The 15,722-nt window shown below is 46.1% G+C and overlaps 1 protein-coding gene across 2 annotated transcripts in view; it reads left to right on the top strand.

Moving 5' to 3' along the window:
- EXT2 (exostosin glycosyltransferase 2) overlaps window positions 1-15,722 on the top strand; it is a 221,277-nt gene that overhangs the window by 171,251 nt on the left and 34,304 nt on the right. The window lies entirely within an intron of this gene.

Raw genomic sequence — 15,722 nt, 5'->3', positions numbered from 1 at the left:
ACATTAGCCAGGGAGGTTCTGGCTAGCATTAAATGCTGCCTTAACAACTGCTTTCTAATAGTGGTTGGTATATTTAAATCGTTAAATTTCAGCATTTAGTAATACCACACATGTGTGAATTATACCTCTGTAAGCCCACTTGATGAACAAATCTACTCTGGCAAATGTTAGATGCTACGGATTTGAAACAGATTTATCTGGCTCTGATATTAAGATTTGCCACAGTTTGGGCTTCAGCCATAACATATGTCCCCAGAACACAAAATACATAACAATTTGCTTGGAATATGGATATAATTACTGAAATCCAGTTGTGTGCCAGCCGGAGTCCCAGCTACACCACCCATTGTTCTATTGTGTGACTGAAAGGTGAGCAGTTACTATGCTGTAGTTCTCAAATGTGTGGTTTCCACAAAAGTCTCTTCCAAATGTCCCTCCAGACATCGAGAGACCGAGGAACAAACTCGACAGTGGAAAGTGGGGGGTTTGTGTCCTACATGTAAGGAATGGTAGAACCATGGACTCCCATTGTTGGAAGGAGCAAGAGGACATTTCAGCTGCTGGGTTCGTTTGGCAGGTGCAGGTGTTGACTTGTTTAGTGCGTGGCCTTTGCAAGCATGGCGGCTCAATACAGGATTTTAATCTGGATGACCGCATACCTGTCAGTGACAGTAAAGGAAGACATTCACATCTCCTGTCATAAGTCATGGGAGGGGAGTGGTGTGATGATTCCTTTAAATTCCTTCTTCTTCTAGCGTTTGCCCTTCTTCTGTAGCCAGTCAACAGCGTCAGGTTGAGCCTGATGTAAAGTTTCGAGACCTCCTTTGAATCTGGAGAGGTGGCAGTCGTTGACTATGTGGGTCATAGTCTGTCTGTAGCCGCAGGGGCAGTTCGGGTCGTCTCTGGCTCCCCAGCGATGGAACATAGCGGCGCACCGGCCATGGCCTGTTCGATAGCGATAAATTCCTAAAGAATGGAGTTTCATTGGTTACCCAGCTACCAGACACTGCTGACTCAAACAGCATGTACCTCTTTCCTGGGGATTTGTTTGTTTTGCTACCAGGGTTTCCATTGGAGCTTATTGCCAGTACTAAGAATCCACCACTACTGACAGCCATTTTTTCCTTTTTATTTTTTTTCTTTCCTTTTTTAAATTTAATGTGTGTGTGTGTGTGTGTGTGTGTGTGTGTGTGTGTGTGTGTGTGTGTGTGTGTGTGTGTTGCTGGGAGAGAGAGAAATTGAGAGGAGAAGAGGAAATGAAGTGGGAGAGAGAGATATCTGCAGATCTGCTTCATGGCTTGTGAAGCTTCCCCCCTGAAGGTGGGGAGCTGGGGCTCAAACCCAGGTACAAGTGCTTGGTAACAAGTATGCACTCAACCAAGTGTGCCACCGCCTGCCCCCACCCAGATTCTCATCTGTAAGATTCAGGCCAGACCCAGAAGGCGGGTGCCACTAACTCTGCTCACATTGAATACGTGTCCTATTGCCCACAGTGGTGTTCCCTCAGTCTAGCTTCAAGTATCTCTACTTTTTCTCACACCATTCAGTGCATTATCTTAGTGACTGAGTTATAATCCAGTTCTTCCTTTCAAAGAGTAATCTTGTTTCTTCCTGTATTCTTTCTTGCTTTCCTTCCTTCTTCCCCCCCCTCCTTCCTTCCCTCCCTCTGCCCCTCCTATCTCTCTCCCTCTCTCTAATTTTGAACCAGATAATTGTTCATTTCTGGCTATTGGTGGCACCAGGGGTCAGTCTTGGGGTCTTGCATGCAAATCTTGTGCGCTACCACTGTTCTCTCTCCCCAACCCCCTTTTCCATTCCTTTATAGCTTCCTTAGCTCTTTGGTTTTGGAAGAGGACCACTTCAATGGAAGTCTCCGGGAATCCTAGGGAGATGTGTTAGTGTGACTCTGTCACCTTCGCAGTAGTCACAGGGCTTCTAAGGACATTAAAACTCCATTCAAAGTACCTCACAACCCCAGAAATAGCAGGAGACAGATGTGACAACATAAGTTTAAAATGGTCCTATTATGTGACAAGCATGATGTGCTAGGCACTTAGGTTCTACCCCGTGACAGGTGGTGTAGGTCACGGAGCAGTTCAGGACAGGAATCCTCAAGTGTTTATGATTCATGGATTTAGAGGGGGCCAGGGACCCCAGCCCCCTGTCTGTGCCTCTCTATGTGGCTCCCCAGCAAGCCTCCTTCATTAACTTGGGTCGGGATGGATCATCTGCACTTGGGATGCCATAGAGCCTGGTTTCAGAAGCGGAACAATAATGCTAATTAAAATGTCATGTCCTGGTCTACAGCTGGTTTTAGATTAAGGAATCTTTCTTGAAGAAAGGGCCTCCTACCAGCCTGGAGAGAAGACGAACCTGAGCGGTGGTGAATGTGTGCTCTAAGCCACTTGCCTTTGCTACCAGGGAGCCAGAAGTGGGGATGGGGGGCATGGATACCTACTTGGACAACAGGTTGGAGTCACCTTCGTGCTAACTAGCATTTAATAGCTGTTCCTGTTGTTATCTCGTGCATTTTTACCAGACCTCATACATATTTAAACAAAAGCTTCCTGTTCTCAGGAAATTAAAGAATGTTAACTTTGGGTCCTAGAAATCCTGGCTTTTCTCTACAACTAATGTGTTCTTTAAATGTGTGTGTGTGTGTGTGTGTGTGTGTGTGTGTGTGTACCAGTTTAAGTGCACATAGTACAAAGTGCAAGGACCTGTGCAAGGATCCTAGTTTGAACCCCTGGCTCCCCACCTACAGGGGGTGGTTTCACAAGTTGTGAAGCAAGTGTGCAGGTGTCTGTCTCCCTCTCTATCTCCCCTTCCCTCTCAATTTCTCCCTGTGCTATCCAATTTTTTAAAAAGGGCTGCCAGGAGCAGTGGATTTGTAGCGCCAGCACCGAGTCCCAACAATAACCCTGGAGGCAAATAAAAAATAAAAAGAGAGGCACAGGCACCTGCATACCTGCTTCACTGCTCGTGAAACTTCCCCTGTGAATACACAGCCCTCTCTCAGCAGGAATGCCCCTCACCCTGGTATATTAACAATATATATTTTTTTTATAGTCCAGGAGGTGGTGCAGTGGATAAAGCATTGGATTCTCAACCATGAGGTCCCAAGTTCAAACCCCGGCCCCACATGTACCAGAGTGATGTCTGGTTCTTTTTTTCTCTCCTATCTTTCTCATGAATAAACAAATTCTTTAATAATAATAATATATATTTTAGTATTTTATTTACTGGATAGAGACAGAGAAATTGAGAAGGGAGAAGGAGATAGGGAGAGAGAAAGAGAGACACCTGCAGCACTGCTTCATTGCTCGAGAAGCTTCCACCACTGCATGTGGGGACCGGGTGCTGGAACCTGGGTCCTTGCCCATGGTAATGAGTACACTCCACCAGGTAGACCACCACCTGACTCTTGATGTCTCCTTTTTACTCAGTAACATCAAGGTCAGAACTGTGGCTCCTCTGCCCAAAGCCTTGTGAGCTTCCAACTGTGTTTCAGACTTGCATTTCTTATGGGTAATTCCTCTCCTACATTGTCCACCAGCCTTGGGTGAAAAGAGTGGGGGTGGGAAAAAAGTTGGTAGTGGGCGATTTAAAAAAATAAATAAAAATTATCGATTAGTGAAGAAGCTGACATGGAGAGTGCGCAGCTTTGCTGTGTGTTCGACCCAGGTTCAAGCCCCCCGACCCCCAACAACCGCCACTACCGCCGTGCTGAAGGGACCTCCAGTGCTGTGTTCTTTCATTCTCCCTGCCTCTTTGCCTCTCTGTCTCTATCTAAAATAAAAATGAATTAATTAAAATGATAGCTAACCAGAAAAAAAAAAAAGCCTAAACCTAAACAATTCACTAATACCTGCTTTTGTCAAATCTGAGTGTCTGTTGTATCAGGGACTGTGCTAGGCCACACGGTCCAATATGGTGTCATGGATGTTTTGCTTAGTAAGAACTCGTGTGACTAGTTTTTTTTTAAAAAAATTACTATTGATTATAAAGCATGAATCCTCCAATAAAGAAAAAAAAAAGTGCCTGTCATACTATCCTGTGCTGGCCAGGACTGGGAGCTAAAAGGGACAAGTGACCTCTTTCTGTCATTCACCACAGGGGTTGCTAGTAACCTAGTGACCCCAGGACGATAACTGCTGACAGGTACCAAGCCAGCAAGGAGAGTGGAGTGTCCCTGCTTGCTGAAAGATGGCAGGTTTCTTGTCCCAAGTTCTGAAGAGAGCATTGCTGGCTTGAAATCCAAAACCCTTTGACGATAGAATGAAGAAGAAGGAGCTGAGGCCGGGCTTGGGAAGCAGTTGAGTTCTGGTGAAACCTCCTTTCTGCTCTGCAGACAGAAGACCCCACGGGAGTCCAGCTTCCTTTCAAGCCTGTTGGGTTTCCTTTGCTTGGGGACAGTAGCTTCTTTGGGGGTGGGGAGGGTAGGAGGCTTTTTTTCCATTTCTCTTAACCCAGGTAACCCTCTATTGCAGCAAAAGAAGTGTCCACAGAAGACTGGTCCCCACACAGCCTTGGCATAGAGATGCAAAGACAGAGGTGCTGGACTGGCCCCAAGCCATTTCCAACCACTTCCTGAGGAGCCATTCTGGCAGGAATGCTGACCACATTGGCAGGCTACTCCCCTCCAGGAAGGCTTTTCAAGCCACTGGAGCTTTCCACAGCAGGGCCCAGAGACACTCCCTTCACCTAGAGCTCTCTCACAAGTGCCGAGACTGTCCTAGGCCAGGGTTTGATGCCCAATACCTTTTTTTTTCTTTTTCTTTTTCTTTTTTTGTAATTTAAGAAAGGATTAATTAACAAAACCATAAGGTAGGAGGGGTACAACTCCACACAATTCCCACCACCCAATCTCCATAACCCACCACCCCAATACCTTTTAATATTGAGCAGAAGCTGACACAGCTTTGGGCCTGTGATGCCAACCATGTCTGACCTGACAATCCCAGCCGGGCAGAACTGCTCTCAGTTTTAAGGCTTTTCTCTCCTGTATAGGGGTGGGAGCAATCTACGATCACTCCACAACCTCTCCCCATATGCTAAGTAATTTGGGGATCCTCCCCTCCAAGCTCTGGGACTTTCAGGTTCCAGGAGTGAGTATGGGTGGGGGGTTCTCCACAGGTCACCCTATGCTTTGTGACTTGATTCTCAGGTTCCCCATGTCTGGTGGCACAGGAAAGAAGACTAGGGAAGGAGGCCAGGTGGTGGCACACCTGGTTAAACACACACATTACAGTGCACAAGGACCCGAGTTCAAGCCCCTGGTCCCCACCTGCAAGGGGAAGCTTCATGAGTGGTTAAGCAGGGCTGCAGGTGTCTCTCTGTTTCTTTCCCTCTCTACCTCCCCCTCCCTTCTCAATTTCTCTCTGTCTCTGTTCAATAATACATAAATAAATATAATTTTTTTAAAAAGACTAAGGAAAAGATCACACACACACAAACAAACAAAGACCCTCAGATTTCCAGGCCCCTTTACTTCTCAAGAAATGGTTGAATACTGGGGGTTGGGGGATAGCACAGCAGGTTAAGCACATGTGGTGTGAGGCATAAGGACCAGCATAAGAATCCCAGTTCGAGTCCCCGGCTCCCCACCTGCAGGGGAGTTCCTTCACAGGTGGTGAAGCAGGTCTGCAGGTGTGTCTATCTTTCTCTCCCCCTTTGTCTTCCCCTTCTCTCTCTGTTTCTCTCTGTCCTACCCAACAACGATGACATCAACAACAACAATAAAAAAGGGCAACAAAAGGGAAAATAAATAATAAAATAAGAAAGAAATGGTTGAATACAGAAATTGAAGGAATTCACTACCAAAAACCCTATCTTGCAAGAACTTTGGAAGGAGCACTAAAAGAAAAGAAGTAAAGGAACTCTAACTCCAAATGAATTAATCTGTGGTAGAATATAAATGAACGCTGAAATAATAGCAGCAAAAGGAGCAGACATCTAGGAAAAGGGAGGGCAGAAACGACAGCAATATGACCAATGTGAGTAAACCAAGGGAAGCCATCAAAGGCTTAGACAGCAGAGCAGAAACTCGGTCTTTGCCTCACCTTTGCTGAAAATAGAAGGAAAACTGCTGGATGGCATGAGTCAAGAAGAGAATAATGAATATGGGATAACTTCGTATGTGGGTAGAACTTGGGGGGCAGAGCTAGGAAGTGGGGAACACAGGATGAAACTTGGATTGGGGGTAGGGTACTATATCATAGCAAGGGACTCTGGGGAGGGTCTGGGGGAAGTGGGGTTTGGGGGCCTCTGATGGGGGGGATAAAAGTGTGCAGCAGACTCCTGTTATGCAGAAAGGGGAAACGATACACGTGTGTAAACAGATGCACTGTAATTCAGTAATACACCCCACCCCACCCCCATAAAAAATGGTTGAGTCACCAGGATGTGTGTCTGGCCTTTTGTTGTCTCAGATATGCAACCTTTTCAGGAGAGAACTCTTTAGCTTTCTCCTGCCCTCAACTGCTGGGGGCCTAGGTATCATTTCTCCCCATTCTCCCTGCAAAGCACAGGGCTGTGGAGCAAAAGAGAAGGTGCTTGAGTGGCTCTCAAGAGGTATCAGGCTGTAGGTTGTGTCGGAGAGATTTCCTTAGCAAAGCTCCATTTAGCTACGACTCTCAGGACTGCATCATGGATGAGAGCTGCCCCCCAGAGCAGGGGATGGGGCCTGTCTTGGCCACCATGCAGCCTATGCCACCATATGCCTCCCTTCCAAATCAGTCTATGTGGCCTCTGATTTATGGCAGATTTATCGTATCAGCTTTGATGTCTATCTAGGATAATCTCAAAAAATGTCTGGTAATCTGATAATCACAGCCCAAGGGCTGCCAGCCAGTTACTGCTCCAGGTGGGGCATGGGAGCATTTATTCAGTCATTCTATTTTTTTCTAACTATTCATTCATTCATCCATTCATTTGGAATATTCTGTACCAAACCCAGGAGATTGAACTGAATGAGAGATTGCCCTGGTCTAGGGCCAGCTGGGTGGTGGTTCACCTGGTAGAGTGCACACTTTACCACACGTGAGAGCAGTTTCAAGTCCTTGGTCTCCACCTGCAGAGAATAATCTTCAGGAGTGGTGAAACAGTGCTACTGGTGTCTCTCTTTCTCTCTCCCTCCCTGTCACCCCATTTCCTCTCAATTTTCCCTCTGCCCTATTAAGTGGAAGAGATGTGGGGGATGCCTTTGGGAGTGTTGGGCACTGAGCCTCAGTAGTAACCCAGGTGAGAATAAAAAGTAAAATATATATATTTTTTTCCCTGGTCAAGGGCCCAGCCAGATGGCGGTTCACCAGGTTGAGTGCACACATTACCATGTGCGAGGACTTGGGTTCAAGCCCTTGGTTTCCATCTGCAGAGGGGCAGTTTCATGAGTGGTGGAGCAGTAACACTGGTGTTAGATGTCTGTCCTGGCTGTCCCTCTATTTTTCTCTCATATCTATAGAAGAAAAGGAAAGAAAGAAGGAAGGAAGGGAATAAGGAAGGGAAAAAGGAAGAAAATAAGGAAGGGAGGAAGGAGAGAAAGAAGGAAGGAAGGAAGGAAGGAAGGAAGGAAGGAAGGAAGGAAGGAAGGACAAATTGCTTCTGGGAACGGTGAAGCATTGCAAGCACCAGTGATAACCCTGGTGGGTAAAACAAAGCAAAATAAACAGAAAAGAAAAAGAGGGTGTTGGGCTTAAGCCATGTGGCACAAAGTGCAAGGACGAGTGTAAGAATCCCAGTTCGAGCCCCCGGCTCCCCACCTGCAGGGGAGTTGTTTCACAGGCAATGAAGCAGGTCTGCAGGTGTCTATCTTTCTCTCCCCGACCTGTCTTCCCCTCCTCTCTTCATTTCTCTCTGTCCTGTCCAACAATGATGATATCAATAACAACAACAATAATAACTACAACAATAAAAAACAAGGGCAACAAAAGGGAAAATAAATAAAATAAAAAAGGAAGGAAGAAAGAGAGAAAGAAAGAAATGAAGGAAGAAAGAAAGAAAAAGAAAAACCTGTTTTGATCTGGAGGAATTCTAATTCTAGCTGGCGTTCCCGAGTCCCATAGACTATGTGAGCCCACCAGGAGCCAGAGACTCTGCATGTGTGTTGCCGTTCCGACGGTAAATAAGGATGCTATCCACACCCTCTTCCAAGGGTGCAAGGACCCAGTTGCTCTTTCACAGCGCCCACCTTCAGTTGTGCCCTGATCCTTCCTTGCCCTTGAGACAATTCACTCCCAGGCCTTGTTCGTTTGCCTCACCGGAAGTTGAAGATAACAAGAGTCCTTAGGCCTGGCCTGGTAACTGGAGTGATGAATCATATCTCATCCCCTTCTCTTAACCAGGGCCTTTGCCAGACTGAACCTGGTGACGCTGGCTGCCAGCCCTCTTCCGGCCCCTCTCTCTGCTCTCCCTGTTACCAGAGAGCCTGGGGGTCTGGATCCTATCTGGCCCCGTCAGGATGGATTACCAAAGAAGCAGTTCTTTTGCCCCAGTCCCTTTCCTGTGCTATAAATAAGCCCCATGTTTATTTTCTTACCTTATTGAAATGAGCACTTGGGATTTGGGCCTCTTGACAAGTCCAGAGAGCGTCTATCCGTCTATCCGGTGCCTGGTGAGGGCCCTGCCTGACTGGCTGCTGTCTCCCCCTGTGTTCTGGATGTGGCTTCACTTCCAGAGTGAACCTTGTATGCAGCCCCTGTATCTGCTGATTTTCAGGTTTCAGCTTTCTGCTGGCCATGCTGCCTGCTTAGAAGTACAGTTGTGTTTCTCATTAAGGGTATAACCAGCACAATTGAGGTAATTAACAAAAACCGAGCCTTGGTGGCAGCAGTTCCGATAGGATTTCAACGGTCTTTCTCTAGCCGGTCTGGGAAGGTCTGCCTTCATCTCCTCCCTCCTGCCTACCCTGTGTCCAGTCTAGGTCCTTGTCTTCTGGATATACTCTCAATAGTCATATTCTCTCTCCCTACTATCAGATTTGGTTTGATACATCGACGACTTGGCCAAATATATCTATTGACTTCATCATTACCAGTGTGTGGAGAATACAAGGGTTCCCCAATCCCTCTTCTGATAACATCTCCCATTTCCTGTTGGGTCCTGGCCCTTCTTTGAAAGTCATAGGGATGAATATTAGTTAATACATCGGTGTTTCTTATGGTCCCCTGGGTGGTTTGCAATATCTCACTGGAAGGGTGACCTGGGGCAGTTTTGGGGTGGAGAAAAAGCTTTTGACAGCTCACTACCATGAATCATAGGTTACTCAGAAGATTGAGGACTAGGACATGTTCTGGATGAGGACCTCCTAAGGGGTGGTTTCTGGCTTCCCCAGACTTTGACAATAGCATCATCTATCCTAACCTAGGCTAGAGGTTGTTATCTAATTCTCCTCTGACTGGATTAGCCTGGTAAATTACTAAGCAGAAAAGCCTTTTGTAGACACAATCTGAACCTGAATAAAGCCTCTTCATGAAGAGAACTGCATTTGACAACCAGCTTTAACTCACTTTGACAGAAAAGATAAGAAGAAAATATGTTTCCACTCAGGTGTTTGTAGTCTGCTGGTTCCTAAGGATTCTTTTCCCTTAAGAAATAAAAGTCCTAGGAGCCAGGCAGTGACGCATCTAGTAGAACACACATAATTACAGTACACAAGGACCCGGATTCAGGCCACGCCCCTTCCTGTCCCCACCTGTAGGGGAAGCTTCATAAGCTGTGACACAGTCCTTCAGGTGTCTCCTTCTCTCATCCCATCTCCCCTACCCCTCTCAATTTCTCTGTCTCTATCCAAAATAAATTTAAAAATTAAATACATATTTATAAAAAAGAAAAATCATGTGTTTGACTCATTCAATCAATATAATATTTATTGAGGATTAATTGTGTGCCAAATACTCTTTTTTTTTTTTTACTTCCAGGGTTTTCACTTCACTGGGGCTCAGTGCCAACACTACAAATCCACTCCTGGAAGCCTTTTTTTTTTTTTCATTTGATAGGACAGAGAAACTGAGAGGGGTGGGGGAGATAGACACAGAGAGAGAAAGATAGATACCTACAGACATCACTAGTGAAATGTCCCCTCTGGAGGTGGTGAGCAGGGGCTTGAACCTGGGTCCTTGAGCGTATCCTTGTACATAGTACTATATGCACTTAACTGAGTTCACCACTGCCCCCCCGCCCCGTACTTTTCCTAATGTGAGGATGCTACATAGAACATGACATAGTCCTATCTCTCATGAATTTTATATTCTGAAAGAAAATAAGAATGAATGTTCATAATGAACTAGTGGTACACCTGGTTAAGCACACACATTACAGTGCACAAAGATCCGGGTTCAAGCCCCTGGTCCCCACCTGCAGGGGGAAAAGCTTCACAAGTGGTGAACAGAACTTCAGGTGTGTCTCTGTCTCTTTCCCTTTATCTTCCCCTCGCCTCTCAATTTCTGTCTGACTCTATCCAATTATAAATAGAAAAAAACTGAAAGTCGTTTTTCTTTTCTTTTTTGTTTTGAACTGCCTTCTTTTTAAAAAATTGATTTAATAACGATTGACAAGACCATAGGATAAGAGGGGTACCACACAATTCCCACCACCAGGGTTCTGTATCTCATCCCCTCCACTGGAAGCTTTCCTGTTCTTTATCCCTCTGGGAGCATGGACCCAGGATCATTATGGGGTGCAGAAGGTGGAAGGTCTGGCTTCTGTAACTGCTTCTCTTCTAGACATGGGTGTTGACAGGTCGATCCATACTTCCAGCTGAAAGGTATTTTTCAAATGATCATTTCACCTGCTGTGGAGAACAGAACTCAAGGAGCAAAGAAAAGGAATGAAAGGACATGAGATGAAAGAAAGATTTTTTTTAAAAAAATGACATCAAGTGATGCAGAAGAAAGAAATGAACTCCAAGGCTATTTTAGGGAGTCCTAAGTTACATTAACATCCTAGTAAATGTAAATGACCTAAATAGACTAATTTAAGGGCAGAGGTTATCATTCTGAATTAGTTACACGCTATTTATAAGAAGAAACCCTCAAATATGGTTAAAGTAAAAGGGCATAAAAAGATATGCTAGGAACACAATCATTAGAAAGTAGGGGTGGTTATTATGAATAAAGAATGAAATAAGCTTCAGGATAAGGGAGTATCAGCAAGCTGAAAGAGGAAGCCAGAACAGATGACCCTAAATGTGTAAGCACTGAAGAGCTGCTTCAAAATATATGGAGTAAAATCAACAACTTAAGAGAAAATTCCACAATTATATTTGAATGCTTTAACGCTCTTCCCTCAGTAGTTGGCAGGATGAATTCATACACTAAGCATCAAAATGTAGATAATCTAAATAGCACTAACCCCCTTTGGCACAATTGATAGTCACAAAAGACCAACTAATCATTAGGTAACAAATTCTTGTCAGGGATGTTCATGCAACGTTCATCACAAATGTGTGTCACCATAAAACAAGTCAGCAATTTTTGAGAAAAATTATGTTCTCTGACCACAATGGAATGCAGAAATCAGCAACAGACACCTAGGAAAAACGCCTACTAGTTAGAAGTTCACGCATTTATAGTATACTGGCCTAGTGAAAACACAAGTGAAGTGAAAAGATATTTTTGGGTTGAGTGAAAAATGAAAATCTATGTTCTGTGCATTAAAGGGCACAAAATCATGAAGTACTTGGAAATTGAAAGCTTCAAGTGTTCATAATGGAAAAATAAGAGAAGGGTGAAGAGTGGAAATAAGAAAACAAACTGGATGAACAGTGGAGAAAATCCATTTAAAACTTTTTTATATATTTATTTATTTTCTCTTTTGTTGCCCTTGTTTTTTATTGTTGTAGTTATTATTGCTGTTGTAATTGATGATGTTGTTGTTAGATAGGACAGAGAGATATGGAGAGAGGAGGGGAAGACAGAGAGGGGGAATGAAAGACACCTGCAGACCTGCTTCACCACCTGTGAAGCAACTCCCCTGTAGGTGAGAAGCCAGGGGCTCGAACCAGGATCCTTATGCCGGTCCTTGCGCTTTGTGCCACGTGAACGTTTTTTGTTTTTTTTTAATCAATAGCTGCACTAGACTGTTTAAGGACAAAAAGAGAAGACACAATTGCTCATATCAGAACATTAGTATAGGTTTTAGAAATGTGTGTGTGTGTGTGTGTGTGTGTGTGTGTGTGTGAATGAGTGACTTTATATCAGTGATGTCTATCACATCAATGAAATGGGCACAATCCATGAAAGATGAACAGACAGGACTGCATATGTTCTAGAATGCATACTAGCCAGCCCTCTGCTGACATATACTAGCATTTGCTGTGTGAGAGGTCCTGTGCTATGTGGACGGATAAATGGGGAAGGGGACATCATTTCCACCTTTAAAGGACTTACAATTGGATTAGTTCATACAAGAGACAAGCCTCTTCCAGTCCTGTCTGCTCTAGAAATGGGAGCCCAACTAAGGGTCCTTGCCCCCGTCCCCTGCCATGGAAGGAACATATGGCCTCTGATTGGGGAAGGTGTCATGGAATGAGGTGGGCTTGGAGAATTAGTGAATGCAGGTGGACACTAGGTGGGTGGGGAGTGGAGGAAGCCTGGGGCGGGCACTTTGACCTGAGGGCAATGAGAGGAAGCAAGGGGATGGGAAAGTCTAATGGATGTGTGACGCTGTAAGCATCGAATCCAACTTGGAGAGTGGAAAATGATGAGCCTAGACAGGAGAGTTGAAAAGGGACCAGAAAGCAATGTAAAGCTGTTGCAGATGGTGGTTCTGGAGGGCTCCGCTCAGTGATGCCCTGTGACACCCTTACTTTGGCCCCCATATTGAGGGAGTTTGACAGAGGGGCTGAAAAGTAGGATGAAACAGTCACCCCAGTAGGAAGCGATAAAGTACTGAGCCAAATACTTGCTGGACCCATTGGGAAGACTTGCTGAGGCACTTTGGGATGTGAGGGTGAGGGGAGCAGCCACTTGTCTGTTTCTGTGTGCTTCGCTCATCCGTAGAACACACCAGCCATGTGAGTTGGTTCTGCTTGCAAACTACATGAATCCCTAACCCCCCAGTATGACTGGATTTGAAGACAGAGCACGTAGGGCAGTAACAGAAGTTCAGTGAGGGGTCAGAGAGATAGCTCAGCCTGTCAGATCCCAGAACTTGCATTCCTGAAATCTCAGAATCCAAAGGTTCAATCCCTGGCCCCACCTTGTGCCTGAGTCGAGCAGTGACCTGATCTCTCCTCCTTTCACCCTCTCTTTTTCATAGTCAATAAATAAATCTTTTTTATTTAAAGCATAAAGTAAGGTCATAAACATGGGACCTTAATTCTCTTTGTGGAAATGAAGAGACACCCAAGCCCTTTCCTCCTGAGAGCAGACCCATGTGAAGACACAGTGACAGGGTGGCCATCTCCCAGCCAGAAAGAGAGGCCTCAGCAGACACAAGACTGCCAGCACCCAGCTCACATATCTATCACCTCCAGAACCATGAGAGAATATGCATCTGCTGTCCGCTCTCAGTGTGGGTCTTGCTATGAGATGAATACACTACTCACCTCCAAACCTCCTACCAGCTCCCTGTTCAACTCCATGATATATTGCCAACAGCTCCCAGTGCTTCATGGAATGGCACATGATGGCACCTTAGGCATCCTACCTTGACTCTTCTGAGTGGAAGTCAACCCTCATGGTCCTCCCTCCTCCAAATACCAGAAAGTGTGATTTCCCCATCCAGACAACTAGTCACTACTTTCGAATATCTTAACCCTTCTGGATTCCATAAACCACCTTGTGAGATGAGCAGGAAAGAGCTAACCAACCTCCTGGTGTACAGATAAAGACTTGAGAACTGAAGAAGTTCAGTGACAAACTGAAGTAAATCCAGCTGACACATTTATTGCAAAGCCAACTCTTCAGCCCAGGTCTCCTACCTCTCCCATTGCCACGTGGCTTTCTCAGCTAGTGCTTCTGTATATTGTCTCTGCACCAGAGGTGTCTGTCCCTGCCCCATCCCCATCTTGAAGATGTGGGCCTCCTTTTTAAAAATATTTTATTTATTTATTTATTTATTTATTTATTTATTCCCTTTTGTTGCTCTTGTTGTTTTATTGTTGTAGTTATTATTGTTGTTGTCTTTGCTGGATAGGACAGAGAGAAATGGAGAGAAGAGGGGAAGACAGAGAGGGGGAGAGAAAGACACCTTCAGACCTGCTTCACTGCTTGTGAAGCGACTCACCTGCAGGTGGGGAGTTGGGGGCTCAAACTGGGATCCTTAGGTCGGTCCTTGAGCTTTGCGCCACCTGAGATTAACCTTTTGTGCTACCGCCCAACTCCCACGGGCCTCCTTTGTGTCTTATCCTTCAGGCTCTGCTCCTCTTCCCTTGTCTTCCCAACACACGCACACGCACACACGTGCTTATGTGCCATTTTAATCTCTTTCTGGTGCAGTTCAGCTTCAATATAGCAAAGGAGAGTTCCTCCCTTTCCCACAGAGCATGGTAATTACAGAGACTGTGGTGGGGAGACGATGGAGAAGGGGTGAGGAGAGAGGGCTGGGCAGCAAACCAAAGACAGCGCCTAGGAGGGGTGGCAAGAGCCCCACAGCCTCTGAGCCTCTGAACCCTGCCCTGCCCAGGGTTCGAGGAGATCTCACATGGGCTCCACAGGGGGGTCACCCCCGGCTGCTAAGGCAACACCTTAACACATGGCGCACACATGGCCATAAACTGAAGTTCCTTTCGGAAGTTTGCCTTTCCTCAAGCCTGTTGGTCTGTGTTGAGCTAAAAAAAAAGAAAGAAAGAAAAAAAAAAGAAAAAGAAAAGAAAAAGAAAAAAATCTGTTTGGAATCATGGAATTCCTGGGAAAATGTCAACTCTCACACCCTATTGTCTCTGGAGCTGGCATATGTCTCCTGACTTCTGAACACAGAGCTTGCAGTAAACCCTATTTTGGGGAACAGGCTTGTTTGTGGAGGACCCTATTGTTCCTTAGCTGCTGAGCTCACAAGTGTGGGCCCGGGTGTGGAGGGACCACCACCGCTGCACCCCTCCTCCCACCAGCCAAGCTCATGGCACCCCTAGTTGGCAGTCACTCCTGCAGTGAGACTTGGGACAATGGGGCTGTAGAGAAACAGTGGTTTCTGCTGGGGTGGCAACAAAGTGAGAGAGGAGTCATCTACAGACTGTCCCCTGCTGATATGGAAAGGCTGGGGACCTGAGGACTGTCCATGGAGGACTTTGGGAGTAGGTGGTGTGTGAACCGGGCTGAGAGCTGGTAGAGGAAAGGCTCTGGTCCACAGACCAATGGGGCCATCACAGGGGACTGGGCTGGTGAGGGCTCACCCCCAAAACACTGAACCAGGAGGGCAGGCTTCCTGGAGTGCCCAGCTGGGAGGGGAGAAGGGCCAAACCACCGAGATTGGCCTCCGCGTTCCCTCAGGGCTAATCTGTAGTGCTCTGAGCCAGCAGCCAGCTCTCTGACAGGACTCTCTTCCTCTTCCTGGATCTTCCCCTTCCCATCCTGAACCAGAAAAAGCATATCCTCTCCCCCACCACACATGGCTTCCCAGAGACACTCAGGGGCGAGCTGAGCCCGGTCGCCCTCTCTCACAGCCCCGCAGGCACATACACACCTAGGTGACTTGACAGAGAGTTAGTTAGTTCCGCACTTGATCACACTGAGTGCAGAGGGACAGCAGGCCCTGGAGTGGGGAAGCATGGAGGAGGACGGTGT

This window comes from Erinaceus europaeus, chromosome 17 (assembly GCF_950295315.1).
Source record: "Erinaceus europaeus chromosome 17, mEriEur2.1, whole genome shotgun sequence".
In the NCBI taxonomy this organism is placed as follows: domain Eukaryota; kingdom Metazoa; phylum Chordata; class Mammalia; order Eulipotyphla; family Erinaceidae; genus Erinaceus; species Erinaceus europaeus.
This window is presented reverse-complemented; position numbering and strand designations above follow the sequence as displayed.